We start from the raw sequence: 4744 nt of genomic DNA on the forward strand, positions 1-4744 counted from the left end.
AGCTTGCGCCATTCAAACTGCGTAAATCACCCTGCATGGGATTATCCACATATATGTAATTCCCCTCCTTCCTCTACCAAATTTCGTGCAGCACAGTAACTATGGCGAATAACGAAAATACATCGACATTTATCGTTTGAAGAAATCAACCTGTAGGTTGCGGAAGAATCAAATTTTTTCACTGAATAATTTTCTTAAAATCGCATGTTAAGTAACTCATAGCTGCCATCGCTTCCGCTCCACTGCTTTGCCGAGAAGACACGTGGCTGTTGCTCACTGTCGCGTGTGCTGCAACAACAAGATTAAAACATGTTTGAATTCAAACATCGGCAGTTGCAGCGAGAGACAGGCAGCAACACTGATGTCGCTCATGTAGGACACTTCTGTAACTACACGTGTGGTTGTGTTTTGTCACCTGAAGCTGTCACTCACTTCTGTCACTCACGTAGGACATGGCCTTGCTGTTGTCGCCAACTCTCAGCAAACAGCAGAAGCAAAGTTGTACACCTTGTAGTTTCAGGTTATTACTTATTAAAATCAGAACAAAATTATTTTAAGAAAACAATTATGAATTAGTGTTACTTAACCAACATTTCCATTCAATAATAAATCTAACATTTAAATAAGAATGAAAGAATGCTGGGGACAGGAAAGTTACAACGAGCACAATTGACAAAATGGTAATTTCACATATGTTGTGTTGTGAAAGTGAGAAAGCTATGTACAGTAAAGTTAAAGCAATATGAAATATAGACACTTCAAGAATGCAGCAGTTGTGTCAAGAATTTTATTGTTTAAAACATCATAAAACTAAGGACATGGCGAATAACATAAGTGCTCTGTAGAATATAATATTTGAATTAAATCATCACCAGTCCAGAAAGACATCAGACACCATGCTCAAATTCAAGATATGGTCTATTTTCTAGACAAATTCATATAGTTTTCTTTAACATGAGATTCATAAGTCAGTGGTGAGTGAATAGAGCAGAGGAAATGTAACAGGATGGCTCGTAAGAGAAGACGAACAATTATCCAGAGGATAGTAAGACGTTGGTGTTCATTTTAACAAAAATAAAAGAAATTATCTAATTTTTAACAATTTTGGTGGATGTGCACATTTTGCAAGAGAATTCAAAAAATGTATGAAGAAAGAACATTGTTTTCTATGGAAGAAAATTTTAACGAAGAAGAGGAGTGCCACTTCAAAAACAAAAATGAAGTTTGGAATTCAAAAGTGAAACCTTCCAAGGTTTTCCTTCACTGCAAGAGGACAACCCATAAGGAAAAAATGTTCTTTAAGAACAAAGAGAACACAAAAATAACATTTTACCTAAAAGACATCAAGAAAGGAAGAAAGAAAACATTAATGACAAGAAGAGAGAAGTCATCACTGAAGAGAATAAGGAAGTAGATATCAATAAAGGAAAAAGAGGATGAATACAGACCAAAATATAACTTATTTGATTAACATGTTAAGTAATGTAGATTGGAACAATATTCTGACAACACATTACGGTTATGGTAAATTCTGAAGTGAGTTATACTACATTCTCAACCAAGCCACCGCGTTAATAAAAAAGAGAATTCAGTCCCTACTGTGACCCAGAACTCGATATCACATTCAGTCACTGAGGCTAGAGAAAACTAAGATGGTGTGAGTATGCTACGTTAATTGACTTGAACAATAAAAAATTAAATGAAGAGTTCAAAAAGTATCAGAAATACAATGCAGACCTCCTAAATTCCGAAAAACAGAAAAAATTTGAAAGTGTCACTCAAAACTCAAATAATATTTTCAAAACGTCATGGTCGCTAGTAAATAGAGAAATAGATAAACAGGTATCTCAGGGAAACATACAATAGAATATCACTTGCTGATAAGTGGTACAACAGAAGCTGATCAGAATAAGGTAGCAGATCTGTTTAACAATTATTTTGCCTCTGTTGACTCCTGCATAAACAATCAGCTTAAAAATCACAAATACAAATCCAAAGGAACACCAGTGTCAGCAAGTATATTCTTGACACCAACAAGTGAAGACGAAAGAATTAAAACAGTGAGTAGCTTCAAGAATTCTCATGCAGCAGGATATGATGGTATTCATCTGGACACTCTTAACAAATGTATGTCTTTACCAGCAATTATCAACTCTCTAATGGAGGATGCTTTATATTGAGACAAGTTGAAAATTGCTCGAGTTGTGCCTATTTTTAAAAAAGGAAACAAGATTCTAGTAGAAATCTATTGATCGATATCTGTTGTCCAAGGATATTCAAAATCTTTGAGAAAGTAATGCACAAAACAATCTGGAACATCATCATAACCAAAGAGGTAATTTCTAAGGGGCAATATTTGTTTGTCAAGTGGCACCCACCACTACAGCAGCATCCAGCTTAATCAAAAAAGTCACCCAAGCAATAGACAGTAAACAACATGTATGTGGCATCTATCTAGACTTACAGAAATAATTTGACTGTGTTGATATGAGCATATTGCTGGACAGACTGTGGAACTATGGCATTCAAGGCACAGCCCATAATCTGAAGACATCCTGTTTGAAAAATAGGAAGCAGTTTGTTTCTATTAGTATTAATGAGGGTGCATACAAATCAGACAGCACAAACATTAATTTCGGCTTCCCACAGGTGTCTATATTGGGACCACTTCTTTTTATTATTTGTGTTAAAGTTATTCAGTCTATAACAAACTCTGCTACTGTTATCTTATGTGCGGATGATACCATATTAATATGCCATAATTCTAGCTATTCACAACTTGAAATGGAACCTAATATTGCATCAGGCATAATGCTGCAGCATTTTAAAGTAAAAACACTAAAATTAAATACAAATAAATCAGTCACTATTGAATTTCATCTTGGGAGGCAAAAAACTCATGTAAATTTTAATGGTAAATGATTACATTAAAATAGAATACTTGACCAAGTTTCTTAGCCTGAGACTTGATGCAGAGTTAAATTGGTCTGATCATTTAAATGCCGGCTGTGGCAGCACTTCAGTCTGGAACCACGCAACTGCTTCAGTCGCAGTTTCAAATCCTGCCTAGGGCATGGACGTGTGTGATGTCCTTAGGTTAGTTAGGTTTAAGTAGTTCTGAGCTCTAGGGGACTGATGACCTTACATGTTAAGTCCCATAGTGCTGAGAGGCATTTTGATCATTTAAACGTTATTTGGATAACCCTATCTACTACCATATATGTCTTAAGAAAACTGACACCTTTTTGTAACATTACTGCTGTGAGGGAAATATACTTTGCACTATCTGAATCTCATCTAAGCCATAGGGATCCAGCAGGAATGGTAATAAGAAAAGAGTACTTATCTTACAGAGGAAAGGACGTAGGAGTATGGGAAAGAAATGTGCCTGGGAATTGTATAGAAATTTGTTTAAAGAATTTAAAATACTAACTGTTCATAGACTGTAAATATTTAAGAGAATCCTTATGGCTGTAAACAGTAACAAAAGACCTAATAAAGAAATACACAGCCACAACACTAGAGGTAGAAAGAGGCTTCACAATATCTCTCATAGAACCATATTTACGAGGAAAGCCCTCACTATACAGTGAGATTATATGAGTAGATCCTTTGCAGTTTTGAAATAGGACAATGTTCATAATTTGTACTGTAAAAATCAGGAATAATATCTTAGTATATCTGTGTGTGTCACCCTGTTAGTTCATTTCCTTTTTATTGTTTTGAACTCTGATTATTGATGTTTTATATGTGAACACTTTTTAATCACACTTGACATAAATCCTATATAACTGACATAGAAAAATTAATAGGGAGAGCATATCTGGTGTGATGTGAAAAAGGTATTGAACAGCATATTTAGTACAAAAAAACAGTGTTTCAGTATTTTATGTGGATGCTAGACAGGAAGTTGCTTATCTTTTGGAGCGCATGATGAGAACTCTAAGGAGGAAATTGAACGATGTGGGTGGATCTACTCGCCACACTGCTGTATGGCTGTATCCTGCTGGATCAATTGACGTACAAGAGGTCATAGTTGCTGGGTGATGTACTGGAGCATCTGTCAGCTACATCTGTTTTGTGAATTGATTTATGTATAGATGCTGATTTGTATAATAGGTATTTTTCTTATTTTTTCTGTAATATGTTATGTATCAGATACCTTTATACATCTATTTCTATCTTTGGCATCGTTTTGTACACCTTTTGGCAAACCTTGTAGTCTGTCACAAAATATGGTAAACACACTGTTTCTAAATTTTGTGAGGGGGATAATATAATGGGACACCCTCTTTTAACATCACCTTTCTTTACAGAAATAGGCGATACCAAAAAAAAGTATTTCCGAATCTTTAATAGGTTAAAATTATGTCAGCTGTTTCACCAAAGGAATTTCATATGAATTTGTATACAAAGTGTTATATTTCAGGCCAAAATATATAACAAGAAGTTAATCTGTTAGTACTCTGTACGTACAGTTAAAATTACACTTCTTTTAGAATATTACAGGACCCATTTATAAAATAATGATGTAACTTGATGATGCTTCTTCTTTTGTCAAGTTAGTATTGCCAAATGAGTTAATAGTAGTGGGCATGCCTCTGATGGATACACACTTGTTTTTCAATTTTGTCAATATCACTGTAATTGTTTGTTTCACGAAAATGAAGATTGTGAAGTCAGGGTGATATGGAAGAATGAGAGAAAATAAAAGGAAGTTGTAGCAACAGAAACAATTTCATCA

This window comes from Schistocerca americana, chromosome X, assembly GCF_021461395.2.
Source record: "Schistocerca americana isolate TAMUIC-IGC-003095 chromosome X, iqSchAmer2.1, whole genome shotgun sequence".
Lineage (NCBI taxonomy): Eukaryota > Metazoa > Arthropoda > Insecta > Orthoptera > Acrididae > Schistocerca > Schistocerca americana.